Raw genomic sequence first — 15773 nt, 5'->3', positions numbered from 1 at the left:
TCCCCTGCATTTTGCACTTATTAGTTTCCTTTCCCATTTTGGCCTTAGTATCAACCCCACCAAGTTATGGTGCAAAACCTTCTCATTGATTAGAAGTATCATGACTTGTGTGGTAGAGCCTACCTTATCATGGGGGCCCTAGATAGTACCTTGTTGTCACTTGGCACCCATGCTGAGCTTTTGTTCTTAGGCTTGGGAGTCCTCTTTAGTCCCACCATGAATTTTTTGATGAAGCCTCATTCTCTTTCTTCTTCATTATTTTCCATCTTTATACCCTAGAGGCTCCATCGTGTTGAGTTGTACTGTTACATTTCATGTTGACTACTTGCACCTTTTGGCCTTGAGTCAGCTTCACTTGGACTCGTGTTTAAGCCACTTATTGACCATGTCTTATGCAAAATCAACCTTGCAATCATTCAGCCTCTGCAACTTGACACACCCTTATACCCATGGAAATAACATCCCTTTGAGTGTCCTTGACCAGTTTTGCCACTGTGCATTGAGCATAGGAATGTTCCCCTCCCAGGAACTAGAGCATCTACTTTTTCGACACTTGTTCTTTCCACTGTACTATAGAATTATTGCTAGAGTCAGTCGTCTCACCCTTGAACAAATCACTCAAAAGAAAGTCTTTCCTCCATTGGGGTGGACTTTAGTTTGACTTAAGAGAGCCTTAAGCTTGTTATCGAGTCAGTCCTCCTCTGGTTGGTTACCTCTTCCAATCATATGGAGAGTTTGCTTATGCCTCCTGCATGACAAACTTATACAAAGTTATCATATGCTGCCATGTAGTCACAGTTGAGTCGTGATTTTGTTCAAGGGAAGTAAACCTGAGTTGACCTCTCTGCGGTGTCTCTTGACCTATTTTTTAGTCGGCCATCCTTGATTGTCAGCATCATGTTCATTATCACATGCTCATGCCAGTTTGAGAAGGTCTCCATTAACATCTTGCTGGCAGGTCTTGTCCTTAGCGACTATGACAAATTGCTCTGAGGGAAGATTTAGAGCCACACCCTAGCCCTATTTTCATTATTGATAGGTCACCTTTTGCTCAGCATCGATCAATATCATGGGTCTTTGACTGGGTGGTTTCCCTTGTGTTCGACATCAGCTTTCATTATCACACATTGGGATTCATGCAGTGCCTTGGTTCCTATTTGACCCTATTGGTGGATTCCTCGCGTTTGTGTCAACTTTCATTATTGGTTGGTTTAGAGGGTTTTTATCATGCGCTAGCCACATCTTGTGTACAGCGGAAACATGATTTGGTTGGGTTACTACATATTTGTTCGTCCAATTCCTTCCACATTATTGGCTTATGGGTTACACTCACGCTAGATTGATGAAGGATGCCTTAATGCCTTCCTTCTAGTGAATCTTTTCGCATCAACTTCAGCTCATTGCTCTTTGAAACGGATCTAGAGTCCATTTGGCAGTACCTTAGGGTTTGCAGTCATCATTGGAAGATTCCTTCGCTATCGACAATGGGAAAACATCATTGTCTCCTGATTGATAGATTCTTTCAAGTGTTCGACTACAACTCATTTATTCACACTTGTTAGATTGTACTGGGTACCTTGACTCTCATCATCATTATCAATGAGTAGCCTCATGTTTGTTAACGATATACATCAATGATCGGTAATCAAATGATTTCTCACATGGTCGACTTCAGATCATTCATTCCCATTGTGTAGAAATGTACCATGGCAGTTAGTGAAGACCTCGGGTTTGCATCAGCATGTCTTGGTTCACTTGTCAATTGCTCTTATTTCTGCTAGTTGACACCATCCACATTATATGTTGCAGTTCCTTACAGCGACATCTTATATGCTGGCACCCGAGTTGCAGTGTAGTACCATTTATTCCATCATGTTCACTTGGTACTATTTGGATCAGTTTCTTGGCTTCAGTGATCAGCTTCATACTTCAACATCATTGATCAACTCTTTATATGTGATATTCAGACATGTACTTTCTTGATTATGATCAGATGATCCATTATGTATTTTTAGTTCCTTTATACTTGTATGCATATTGGATTCACTTTTGTACTTGACATGTGGACATGCTTTACTATTTTTTAGCATGGGTATGCACACCTCAGACAATAGTTTCTTTCTGATCTCTTTCAATGGCTTTGCAGGTTGAATTCTGGTGAACTCATCCTCGGTCTCGACATGATTCTTTCATTACACTTAATACATTTCGGCCATCATGTACCCCTTCTGACCTCATATATTAGGGGGCATTTGTTATATCACCATTTACCACTCTTGGTAGATCTGATGCTCTGATTATGGCCTAGGGCAACCCTTCCTTCCAGACTTGGTCCAAAATCTAGAAAACGGTGTTTTATTCCCTATACGCTACTTTTCCCTATGATAAAAGTGTGTACACATGGGTCAGCATATATCCAACCTGCATACATATGTTAAAACAATTAAAAAAATTAAATTTCCTTAATTTCGAGTGGAGTTCGCGGGTTTTACCTGTTACTAACCTCCTATTGCTCATGGCCCAATTGTTTCCCAATAGAAAAAACTAATTTGGAGAAGTATAAATAAACCTTCATGGGAAGGCTTTAAAGGAGAAAGGATGAGATATTGATACTATAATGAGATTATCCCTTATCAAGTCTGAAGAATCCCTGTGCCTCCTGTACTCCCCAAAGCTTCAGGAAACCCTTGTTTTCTTGATTAAAGATATCCCCCATCTTGCTTGAGATATCCTTGTATTGGTGATGGAGGAAGATTGTTGAAGGCCAGGAAAGGACAAATCCGGAGGACAGTTCTGCTTGGAGCTGGAGAAGGACTCAGGCCATATTTCTCCAGCTTATTTATAGCTTACTTCAATAAAAGTAATGTTGTTCTATTTCCAATATGAAATGTGTTTATGAATCAAATTATGTTGCAATTCATTTATGAATATTATGTTAATCTATAATTAGTCATTCATTTATATGATTTAAAGTTAACATCATGTATATGCTTTATGTTTCTACTATCATGTATGTTCCATTTGAATAATTTTCAAGTTTCAAGAACATTGGGAGAAGCTGAGGGTTTGCACCCTGTGGGATCTACCCAAATGAAGGACATCTGGGTAAGGACACTCCTACATGATTTAGTAGAATAAGCATTTTTGATGATTGCTTGAGCATTTCTTGTTGAGGTTTGCCCTCTGCTCTGTTGGGGTCCTCAACCCAAATCCCTAGGGTGGTTTCACCCATAACAAGAATATGTGGTTGCTACATCTTGCTGCACACAACTTCTCTGGATGATGCAAACATTACAAGATGTTCAAATTAAATGTTCTCCACCCATCTCCATCCGATGTGACAATGCAAGTGCTATTAGTATTTCGCAAAATCATGTTTTTCACTCCAAGGCCAAACACATACCCATTAAGTGCCACTTTCTATGGGAACAAGTGCTTGAACAAAAGGTTAAATTAGAGTATATTCCCTCCAAAGGTCAGGTCATTGATATACTTACCAAACCTCTTCCCAGAGAAGCATTTGAATATCTCAAACAAAACCTGGGAGTTGTTTCTACCTCATCTTGTTGTTAAAACCAGTTTGTTCAATCTACTTTTACAAAATCAGAGGATTGTTTTCTTTACTCAAATTTCATGAAGCAGAGTCGCGTATATATGCGAGTTTCTGTCCTGACAGTAGCATATGTGTTTTCTAACAGAAAAACAATGGATCATACTCAAAATCAGTTTCTGGCATGCATGTTTAGTCTGATGTTGATGTATACAGTCTGCTGATATGGTTTTTTCGTTGATTTTTATTTGATTGATGAAGATGCCTTGATGAATGAATTGTTGACAATGTACAAGTAGTATAGGTTTAGGGGGAGCATTAGCCTTCAAAATATTATGCATTTTTGGCATCATTATTGCTGAATTTAGCTATGGTCTCAGTTATTAATGTCATTTGATGAAAAGGTCATGTAAAGACCTATGGTATAATAATATGTCTCTATCATAGTCTATTATGGATGAGTCATTTTGGACACATGATGTAATTTGTACCCCCACTATGCATGGGAAGGATGATGTAATAATTGCAATTTTCAGTCATTTATGAACATTTGATGTATCCCCACTTGGTTGGGTGATTGATGTATGTATGAGTCATTGGTGATAGGAAGTTCATACTCACATAGTTGAGTTATAGAGTCATGTTATTCTTTTGAAAAATATTTTTGCAGACTCTACATGTGCTCAGGGGGAGCATGGACAGTGTATTGCATCTCATCGTGTATTAAGGGGGAGAATATCTTAGTCTTCCCTTTTCCCTTGATGTCAAAGGGGTAGATTATCTTGGTGTTGTTTGATATATCTAACAGGTTCTACAGCTTGAAGTGATCAACACCAATATGGTTGCCATCAATTCCAAAGGGGGAGATTGTTGTCATTATGGTACATGTGTTGTCCTTAATGGAAAATATCACATATATGATAACCAAATGTATCCACAGGTTAGTTCAGAAATGATGAAGTGATGTATGATGGCAACTCACATTGTAACACACCAATTAAGAGGTAACAGAGTAATGGCACAAAAGAACAGGATGATGGGACAAAGGATTATAGATTAAAATCAATAAATTGAGGAAAGAGAATGTTTTAAGTTGTATACGTTTTTTAACCTAGTCCAAGTCGCGTATACACATGGGTGCATAAAATAAAAGGCGCGTATACATGTGCACACATTTTAAAATTAGGAAAAGCATTTATGGGATGGAAATTGAGGTTAAAGAATACCAAGGGTCCATACCATGGTATTAGCCCACAATATTGAGCAGAATAACGGTTACTTGATCCCGTCTAAGAATACCATAGGTTCTAAGTGTTGTTTTGGTTCATGGTATTGACAAATGCTCTAAGTATATAAGGAGGAGAAGATCAAAGGGCTAAACTGAAGTAAAAAGGGTTTTTCATGAATACTTATATCTGAAGTATATTTTGTGTTGTAAGGGCTATGGTTATGATATAGATCTGAAACATCTTGTGCACCCTTGGATACAATGTTGGATCAGGATCATGAGACCTAAAATGACATATCACTATATGATCTGATAATGGATAGGCTACATCTAAGTGCTAATGCATGTTTTATCCTTTAAATGCTATCATTTGGGTATATCTAAAGTCTTGAAAAGTTGCGAAGTTATAAGTCATTATTTGCAGATCTATATATAGGTTCACCTCGGTGAAGGTGCGTATATATGCAAATTCGACACTTCCAAGTAGCATATGTAGAGAAAGGGCTTGTTGTTCAGAAAATACTAATCTATCTGATCAGTGCTGCTTTTTTGCTGTTGTTTCTCAATGATGTCTTCATTAGATCTGAAGTTAAACTAATTGTATAAGGAGATTGAGTTAGGCTGACTGATTGATTGAGTAATAAGGGTGATCTTTTGTTGCTATCTATTTAGAACTCTGTAATATGACAGTAGATCTTTTGAAAGTCTTTGGTTAGTACAGTTTCTGGTTCATAAGTTTTATGATTCAGTATCTTTAGAGGTATACACAAATTGATATAGAAAGTGGCGTATACATGTAGGTTGTCCTCATTGAAGTAGTGTACGTACTTTTCATCTTATTCTTCTGCATGTAAGAGTTTCTCCTATAAATATATCCCATAAGAGCTCACATCTAAAATATGATTCACCTGCACTCTCCTATTGATAGCATTCACAAATCAGTTATCTTTTCCTTTGATGTACCTAATCTCAAAATCAAACTCATTAAGAATAGCCAACAATTTATATTGCCTTGCATTCAAGTTGGGTTGGTCAAACAAGTACCTCCCTCCATAGTGATCACTCGTCAAAACAAACCTCCTGCAAAGGAGATAATGTCTCCACATCTTCAATGTATGAATGATCACTGCCAACTCAAGATCATGGGTCACATAATTCTTCTCATGCTGATTCAACTTTCATGATTCATAGAAAACCACCAACCCTTCCTATATTAGGACTCCACCAAGTCCTTCCATGCAAGAATTTAAAAAAACCACAAACTCCTTATTAGGATCTACAATCTTCAAAACCAAAGCATTGGTAAGAAACTACTTCAACTAACCAAAACTAGTTGCACACTCAAAAGCCCATTCAAACGTATTACCTTTCCTCTACAAAGATGTGATAAGATAGCCAATATTAGAGAAGTTCTTGATGAACCTCCTGCCATAACCTGCTAGTCCCATGAATGATCTGACCTCAACCACATTCTTTGGAGCTAACCAGTCCATGATAGTCTTAATATTTTCTAGATCCACTACTATCCCCTCCTTGGAAACAAGATGTCCCAAGTAATGAATTTGAGTTTGAAAGAAGCAACACTTACTGAACTTGGCATACAACTTATACCCTCTCAAAAATATCAATATTGTTGACAAGTGCTTCGCATTCTCCTCCTCATTCTTTGAGTATACCAATATGTCATAAACAAAGACTATCACAAAATTATCCAAGGACACAACACATTGTTCATCAAGAACATGAAGGTAGTTGGAGCCACGCTGGAGCATTGGTAAGTCCAAAAGGAACCACCACAAACTCATAGTGCCCATACCTTGTATGAAATGCAATCTTGTAGATGTCTTCTTTTTTTATGCGCACCTAATGATATCTTGATCCAAAATCAATATTTGAAAATATTTCAACTCCCTTCATCTGATCAAATAAATCATCAATCCACGACAATGGGCACATGTTCTTGATAGTCACCTTGTTCAACTGTCTATAATCAATGCATAATAAGAAAGTACCATCCTTCTTTCTTACAAACAACACTAGTGCACCCCAAGGAGATAAACTTGGCCTTATGTATCCCTTATCAAGCATCTCTTTAAGTTGCAACTTCATTTCTGCCAACAACGGCATATTCATCATGTAGTATCTTATATATTGGTGTTTCTCATGGCATCAACTCAATAGAGAAATCCACCTCTCTATGAGGAGGCATATCTGGAATCTCTACAAGAAACACATCTTGAAACAGCTGTAAGACAAGATAACTCCTCAAGGCTTCATCATCTTTATGTTCCTTCCCTTTTCCACTCGAAACATGTACTAAAAACAATTAACATCCTTTCCTATGACTGCACAGAGCTTGCATAGATGTAATCATCCTAACTGAGGTAGGCTTCATCTTTACCTACATGACTCTCTTTTCTCCATCATCATCTAGACACTCAATGGCCTTGTCATAGAAATATATCTTAGTCTTATGAATAAACAACCAATCCATGCCCAAAATTATGTTATATGAACCAAAAGGAAGCGTTTCACATTTGTTGTTGCATGCATGCCATTAAGCTCAAATGCACAAGACTTCACCCAATGATGAACTCTTCTCTTGGTCCCTACAACCAACCGCACCAACTAAGATTCTACATGCACCTTCTTATTCAATCGGAAATGATCCACCGGTTTAAGACTAATAAATCTATAGTTTGATCCAAGTTCAATCAAAATAGAAACAACTTTATCACAAAGCTTACCTTCCATCTCAATAATGGATGTTTGATGATATGTGTTCCTATTATCAATTGATGCATATATCTAGGGAATGCTCTAACCTACATCCCCAACAATATGCACCTCCTGAGCAATGTAGATCTAAGGCTTTCCATCTTGATATGATGTAAAATACCTCCTACAATGGTCTCCACCATAGATTCAAAACTTCAATAGTTTTTCGCCATTGCCTTCATTTTGCTGCTCTCCAGACTGAGACCTATGTCCTTTCTCAACTACATTGAACTTCTAATGTGGAACCACATTTTTCTTGTCACCTGCATCTTGAGATATTCCTCGCTTCTTAGGCCATTTTCCTTTAGTATTCTCATTACCCTTCTAGTCGCGCTTAATCTCAGGCTTGCGCTTTGTTAGTTCATAAAAATGCTTCAACTCCCTGATGACTTCCTCCAAATACTGATACTCATAAAATTTAATAGGATCATTGAATATAATGGAAATTCATTGATGAACATTTGGATCTTTTCTTTATCATCCTTGATATAGGGCACATATCTCAACAACTCTAGAAATATGGTTGTATACTCTTCATATGTCATGGAACCCATCCTGAGGTCATAGAATTCCTTGGCGTTTCCTGTTAGAAAAATATGTATTACAGAGAAACAGAACACAAAATATTTTAGAAATATAAACACAGAAAACACATCAAACAAGAGAGACACAGATATGCATAATTCACCCAATTTATGCTACGTCCACGAAGAAACAACCAGGCCTTCCTTTTATATTATCCAGCAAAATGAAGATACACAAACTACAACAAATCCATTGTAATTCCCTCTTTGCTCTCAATCTCCTCTCTCTTTCTTGCTCAGAATACACATCTGCATACAATTTCCTCATATATGGCAAGGGGTTTCCTTCTATGGAAAAAAATTTTAGGGAGGACCTGCTTATTCCTATTTGATCAATTTGAGTTTGACAGACGCTACTAACTGTTGTGGATTGGATCCTCACAACTGCCTGAAGAGAGAGATAAGAGGGAGGTAGACACTTAGACGACCATTTGCTTTCGCACCTTTATAAGCCTACATAATGAATGAATTAATGAATTGTTACTCACAACCTGTTGTGTTCACCATCCTTTCTATACCGGCTCAAAGACCTCAACACCGGCTCAAAGACCTCAACTTAGAGCTTTGCTATTCACCGCTACGCCCCAGCTGCCTCACGAAACTTAGTTATTGAACCGAACGAACCGGCTGGGCTGCTTGCTTAGGCACTTTGAAAAGTCTTATTTACTTGATCAGCCTACCTTACCCTTTGACTTATGAGCATGCTCCTGTTCTGTTTACCAGACTCACCACGGATACCTACTTAGACTAAATTAAACATAATTTCTACCGTTAGATTTTTTCCTAATGAACAGTCATCCCCCCCCCCCTGACCCCCCTAGCAGTGCACATAAATGGGCGGCATTGCCACCACATTACGAAAATGGGGTCCAATGCAGTGATACCTCTGAATAAAGAAGATAATTAGGCTCCACAACCAACATTTCCATCGTAGTATGTCTTAGACAAGTACTTCTTCTTAAAGAATATTTCAAACTGATCCTAATTCTGTTGGAAATAATACTGAGAGGGGGGGGGTGAATCAGTATTATCAGATCAGTAAAACCTTTCCAATTTCATACTCAGAAACATATACGCTACTTCAGTTAAGTGAACCAGCGTGTACATGCTACTGTGTCTAAAGCAACCAGCGTATAACCAGAAATCTTATGATTCAGTTAGCTTATCTTCAGTAAATGCATCAGGACATTATTAACCATATTAATAGTAAACAGGTGCAGTATAACAGAACAGATCATCACACAAAAGCCACACACATGAACACCATGATATAAGGTGGAAACCCAATGTGGGTGAAAACCACCTGCTGCAAGTCGTCTCTTTCTTTCTTTAATAAGAAACTTCAGTTTACAATCTTTTGTACTGGTGCAGCCTTATACCAGTACGCAGGCTACAACCTGCAGAGGGCTACAACCCTCTCTCATTTTCCAGCTACTTCTGGAAGGGAGCTACAACCCCCTCAGCTCTTGTACTAGCCGATCCATTTACTAGTACGTAGGTGCTGACCCTACAGAAGGCTACAACCTACTTTCCTTCAGGGACCACGTTTCATCAATTTTCAGACTGGATCCATGAGTACAAAACAAACACTGCTTCAATACAATCATCAACTTATATTTGCATCATAATCACCCAATACTGAATCACTGAAACCCTGTCATCAAGAACACAGAACACAAACCAGAGCCCAGAACTCTGCAACAACCACCAGAATCAACAGCAACCTGAAATATCAAATCTTATTATGCATACGCTACTTCGCTATACCAAAACCGTGTGTATACGCACTTTCTCCAAAGGCAACCCGCGTGCAGATCTAGAAATAATTACTTATACCTTCGCTGTCAGATCCGACCCTTGCCAAGCGTCCCGAACAGATAACCAGCAATACCAGATCTTCTCACTTCATCAGACACACATTGCTTGCCCATTTGCCTAATGATCTTCTCCTTATATAGCCTTAGGCCCTTCACAATACCACGGTCCAAAACCATAGTAACACAAAACCATCAACTTCAAAACTAGGGATCGACACGTCTGTCGAGACACCATGGTCAAAAACCATAGGCACAACTTCCAAGGACTAACCGCCACGGACCAAAGGTACGTTTTCACATGTACGCACTTTTACTGAAGCCAACCTGCGTGTATACGCTGAGTTTCCTTAATTAACCTGCGTATATCTCTTTCTTGTCCTGTTGTACTAAGATCTGTCCTCTGATTAAGTTGCCATCACTTGTACCTGCTTCTGAGTGAGTTGCCATCAAGGACAACACTTGTATCATAATGCCAACAATCTCCCCCTTTGGACTTGATGGCAACCACCACACCAGGTCACTCTCCCCCTTTGACATTAAGGGCAAAGGGTGGACCAAGATATTCTCTTCTTTGGTATACCTTCTGCTGTCCATACTCCCCCTGAGTACATGCTGAAGTTTCTGATTTGGCTCCCCTTTATATATGCCAAGTTGTATCAATCCATCCATGCTCCCCCTGAGCAGATGCAGGTTCTAAGACCAGCAATAACTATCATTTATCATATATGATCTGTACCATACGCATAAGCCTGCAATACCATTCCTTTGATCAAACAACAAGATGTATCATTTAGTTTCATCAGCAACTTCTAACCATAATGCCAACAATGAATTATTTGAAGTATATGCTCCCCCTGAGCGTGAGCCAACCATGACTGAACCATTTCCTGAGTCTGTTCTGCTGCCCTTTATGCTCCCCCTGAGCCTGAGCCAACCATGACTGAACCATTTCCTGGGTCTGTTCTGCTGCCCTTTCTACATATACGCGACTTTGCAGCCTGTAACTCGCGTATATACGTGACTTGTCTTCATTATATCAGCGTATGCAAGATGGAATACTGAAATTCATCACTTTCAGATTCCCCTGTGTCTGTTATGTCAGCTGACTGAGTTATGCCACACCTTTCTGTCTCTGTCTTCTTCAATTCCTGGAACTGTGATGATGTATGGTCCTCGTGTTTTGAATTTTGAAATCTACTCCTGCATTCCCTTGCTTTATGCCCATATTTGTTGCATGTATAACATCTTACATATTTCATGTTCCTTCTATCGAAATCAATTGCTTTGTGTCCATATGCATTGCAGGCAAAGCAATATCCTCTGAAATACCTGGGATGCGATGATCTTTTGTAATGGTCTTGAACCATTCTACTTCTACATCTGGCTACAACATGTCCAAGATTATGACATACATAACATTCAACATTATTCAGTGGAGGAAATAATCGTCTATCACGTCCATAGTTAGGAGTAAAGGATCTTCCTTGAGGAATTTCTTTCCTTGGTTGTTCCTTGTTGAGCATTTCAGATTTCTCATTAGAGTTTCTTGCCTCACCTTGTGAACTAGATTCACCTTCAACATATTCATGAAAACCAAGACCAGTTTTGATAGCAGGAGACCTTTGACTATTAAGAATATCATCCAAGACTTTAATACTATCTTGAAATCGTAAAAGCTTATCCTTTTCTTCTAGTTTACCTTTCAAGATATTTACCTCAACTTGATGTTGTTCTTCCTTTTCCAGATACTGATTCCTTAGGTCTTCTTCAGCTTTTCTTCCTTCTTCCACTTGTCGCTTTAGTTTGATCACTTCATGTTCTTGATCTTCAAGAGCTTCTCTGTTCTGTTCTCTTGATTTTTTAAGATCTTCTTTTAGAGAGAGGATCATTGATTCAAGTCTCTGAATTGTTATGCTCTGCTCCTTTACTATATCCTGTAATTGCTCTCTTACCCTGGTTTCTGTCTCCAATTGTTCATTTAATTTGGTAACTTCTTCAGTTTCTGCATTCTCCTTTTCATGTGCCATGAGACTTCTAATATCTTCACTATTATTGGATGAAGCATTCTTCTTTTCATGTGCCATGAGACTTCTAATATCTTCACTATCATTGAATGAACTTTTAATATGGGTATAATAGCTTCTACCATCTTCTTCAGATATCTTTCCTTTGTTATGAGGGCATCTAGCAGCATAGTGACCAACTCTACCACATAGAAAACATTTGAAAGGTAGCTTACCTTTGAATCGTCCAGTTCCCCGTTCAAGATTCTTGACAAAATTTACCTCATCTTCTTCCTCTGACGCTTCGAATGCGGCTTCTGATGGTACCTCTTGTCGCATTTCAAAAGCAGTTAAGATCCCGTGAAGCTGTGACATGGTGATTTTCTGCACATTCTCCTTTTCTTCTATGGCAGATACTTTAGAATCAAATTTAGCAGACAGAGATCTCAAAACCTTTTCAACTAAGACAACTTCCTCAAATTCTTCACCCAGATCCCTCATACAATTTACAATCTCATCCATACGCAGGAAATAATTAGCTATGCTTTCATTACTATGCATCTTAAGAGTTTCATACCGGATTCTGAGAGTCTGAAGCTTTGCTCTTTTTACCTGATCATCTCCTTCGTAGCTTGTAACGATCTTGTCCCATATTTCCTTAGCAGATTTGAAATGCATGATCTTCATAAATTCTGATTGTGTCAAACTACTCAATAGGACAGTAACAGCTTTGGCATTGAGCTCATATTGCTTTTTCTCTGCTGGATCTGTAGGAGTTGCTGATGGGAATTTGTATCCTCCTTCTACGATTCCCCAAACTTCTGCTCCAAGTGATTGTAGATATGCAGTGGTTCTTATCTTCCAGTGGGTAAAATTGTTCCCGTCAAAGACTGGTGGCCTGATGTGTGCCTCTCTTTCTGGATTAGCCATTCTGATGGATCTTTTCCTTCAAGCGATCAAGCTTCCTCTGAAGGACCAGCTCTGATACCAATTGTTGGAAATAATACTGAGAGGGGGGGGTGAATCAGTATTATCAGATCAGTAAAACCTTTCCAATTTCATACTCAGAAACATATACGCTACTTCAGTTAAGTGAACCAGCGTGTACACGCTACTGTGTCTAAAGCAACCAGCGTATAACCAGAAATCTTATGATTCAATTAGCTTATCTTCAGTAAATGCATCAGGACATTATTAACCATATTAATAGTAAACAGGTGCAGTATAACAGAACAAATCATCACACAAAAGCCACACACATGAACACCATGATATAAGGTGGAAACCCAATGTGGGTGAAAACCACCTGCTGTAAGTCGTCTCTTTCTTTCTTTAATAAGAAACTTCAGTTTACAATCTTTTGTACTGGTGCAGCCTTATACCAGTACGCAGGCTACAACCTGCAGAGGGCTACAACCCTCTCTCGTTTTCCAGCTACTTCTGGAAGGGAGCTACAACCCCCTTAGCTCTTGTAGAGCCTCTATTCTACACCTACTTGTCTACCATTTTCCTCAGTTCTTCCTTATCTTTCCTTCACTTTTGCCTCATTTTCACCATAAAACCTCTCAGATCATTACATTATGTGTCAATAAGCATGATCAAGCAAGTTTTGCTAATGGATGACTATTTGTTTAGATTTTGACTTACTTGCAGGAATCCCGCAGCTATCTGATGATCCCGCAGCTATCTGAAGATCCTGCAGCCTTTTTGTTAAACACAATGATCCACGTGTCGGTTTGCTAGATGAGCCACATGGGCACTCAGGTATCAACGTGCTCGAGGTTCCTGTCCCATTGTTCCAGCCATCCACGTCATCTCCACCCATGGTCAAAGCTGGTTAAGTTACGGTCAACTCAAGGCTGTTTAAACGGTGATTGAGAGCTGCTTGGTCACGTCATCTTAAATGGTGATTTGTCCATGTTCTACAGGTGGCAGGGGACGCAATCCAACATGGGATTTATTATCCATGACGACAGAACCACTAAACTCGTCCACGCAGCCGTGATGTGTCAAGGGACCATAAATACGCATGACTGTTTATTGTTTTTCTGTTAATTAGCTGTACGAGTAGGCTATCTTAGAAACTCCTATAAATTGCTGCGTCTGCGTACGCTCAAGGAACTTTTTATTAGTTGTAATTTTCTGAACTTGTGTGGAATTTAAGAGCTTTGTGAACTCTGTTTTCTAGTGCTATTCCAGCACTGTGTTTTGTATACTTTTTGCAAATGGAGGAATAGACATAGCGCCGTTTTGAAGTTTCCAGATCTCTGAGTTTTCTTGTGGCTGAATGAACAGAGGGCCCCTGCTCATCTCAGCCTTTGTAAAGTATTTTATGTGCAGTATTTCGTTATTTTCTTGTTTATTTCCTTAAGCATGTATAGTTTCATTTACTTGTTTTCCTTTCTTTCAAGCTGATCAGTGTTATTTCTTTGCAGGTTTCTTTTAGCCCGGGATTTATTTTTTATATGTGTGTGTTTGCTTTACAGCTAATGGTATTTGAAGTTGACAATTCAAGTGCTGCCTTTATCTTTATAGTTGATTTTTAATCTTATTTCTCAAAGAGCTGTTAACATACATGAATGATCTTCATCATAAACTATTATCTTTTAAGATCAGAATATCACTAATTTGCAGCTAGTTTGAGTGCTTTTTGGACTGTTCTTTCACTACTTTCTATCCGTGCTTTACACAGTACATGTGCTTTGAAGCATCGAGTTAGAAAGAGCAAATCATCACCACTAGTCTTTAAAGTAGAAGTTTTGATTTTAAGTGCTTATTAGACTATTTTCTCACTACTTTCTAATCATACTTTGCATAGTACATATGGCTGAAGTAGAGAATTAGAAATAGCAAATCATTATCATTAGTCTTTCAAGCATATTTTTCTCACTTTTCTAATTCCACATAAGCTACTTCCTATCCGTGCTTTACACAGTACATGTGCTTTGAAGCATCGAGTTAGAGAGAGATAATCTTTATTCTTGGGTTTTAAAAGTGACTCTCTTTTCTTTTATTAGCAGCAACTTGAACGGTGTCTAGTGCCATTGGTAGTGGTCATTTGCTTTCAAGTTTATTTCAAGTCATTTCAGTTCACTTATTCTTTTCAAGCATTTCCTTTCAAGCAAGTAGTTAGAGATCACTCAACACACACTTTCACTCATTTAGGATTCACTCTACACACACACCATCACTCACTTGTTTATAAATTCTCACTCCATCTTAGGAACATAATTAACCACAACAACACCCCCAACGATAAGAAAAACTCTAAGAGGTTACTTAAGTACATATAGTACACCCTCACTTCATCAGCTTACGAGCCCCGGGTTGACAATAAATACTAGCAATTTAGATAACACTAAATTGACTAAACATTTTGGCGCCGTTGCCGGGGAAGTGAAATTAAGTAGCCATATTCTTAGAAGAAAAAAATAAAAATAAAAACTTCAAGAAAAGAAGTTAATAACCTATCTAAGTATGCTCTCCTCTTGCACTTTGAAGTGATCTGGAGGATCAGAAAGGAGAAAGTTATTGATTTAATAGTTTCTTGAGTATGCTCTCTTCTTGCACCTAGAGTGAACTGGAAGATCAGAAAAAGAACTATTTAACTTAACTTGAAGATAAAATAAAAATGACATGCATAGAGCTAGAGATTCTAGGGGAAGGTTTTTAGCTAGAGCTCGAAGTTCAATCTTTACAAGTCCATCTGCTTCAAGAGATAGACAAGAGACACCTCCCTTATCTCCAACCGAAACTCCTAGTCCTGAAATTCAAGAGCCAAGAGTTGACTCTCCTATACCTTCTATTGAGTTT

Source organism: Pinus tabuliformis, chromosome X, assembly GCF_031772625.1.
Source record: "Pinus tabuliformis cultivar Carrire ecotype Pingquan chromosome X, CPIR1, whole genome shotgun sequence".
Classification (NCBI taxonomy): Eukaryota; Viridiplantae; Streptophyta; class Pinopsida; order Pinales; family Pinaceae; genus Pinus; species Pinus tabuliformis.
The sequence above is the reverse complement of the archived record's forward strand: the minus strand, read 5'-3'. Positions refer to the sequence as shown.